At 28.8% G+C, this 730-nt stretch overlaps 1 pseudogene; it reads right to left on the bottom strand.

Moving 5' to 3' along the window:
- LOC105851250 (uncharacterized) overlaps positions 1–730 on the bottom strand; it is a 49,242-nt pseudogene that overhangs the window by 31,072 nt on the left and 17,440 nt on the right.

Genomic DNA, 730 nt, shown 5'->3' with positions numbered 1-730 from the left:
AGTTGTGTTTCCTTACACCCTTGTTATGAAATCGATTTCCCAATCGATTTACTCAGTCAAAAATCAACTTTTGTTGATTTCTTGTGTTCCAAGCAATATGTTCCAAGTGTGTAGGATTGGATTGTTGTTCCTAAAATCTTGCTCAATTCAAATATTAGATTTATCATATGATGTATGAACATTGTATGTTTGTTAATTATGTCAAAATTAGGATTCAAAGGACTAAAGTCCAACAATCTCCCCCTTTTTGGCATAAATGACAATCATACAATTTTAACTTGAGCAATTCAGAACATAACATAAACAACATTTCATAGCATCATATATGTACCATTATTGGATAAAAAAAAACAATGTATCAGATCAGAGCATAATAGTACAAGTGCTATTTATCAAAATCAGAGTATTATGAGTATTATTACATTATTAAGTATCAGAGCAAGATCATCAATGTAAAATAATATAACAACAAGTATTATCAAGTTATAATTTTTCTCCCCCTTTGTCAGTTAAGGCAAAAAGGCAGAAAACAATTCCTCCCCCTATGTTAAAGAACATAATCATTGGGGTTGAAATAATATAACATAGTATATCAGAGCAATGAAATTCATATGTATCAAGTCAAAAACAATCATAGCAGTTAATGAGCATATCAAATGATTAAGCTAAATGAAATAAAAGTTTTAAATTCAGTATAGATCAAATGATTACAACAAGTCATAGCAAAACA

Source organism: Cicer arietinum, chromosome 5 (genome assembly GCF_000331145.2).
Source record: "Cicer arietinum cultivar CDC Frontier isolate Library 1 chromosome 5, Cicar.CDCFrontier_v2.0, whole genome shotgun sequence".
NCBI classification, from domain to species: Eukaryota; Viridiplantae; Streptophyta; class Magnoliopsida; order Fabales; family Fabaceae; genus Cicer; species Cicer arietinum.
Note: the sequence above shows the minus strand (reverse complement) of the source record. Positions and strands in the feature narration are given on the sequence as shown.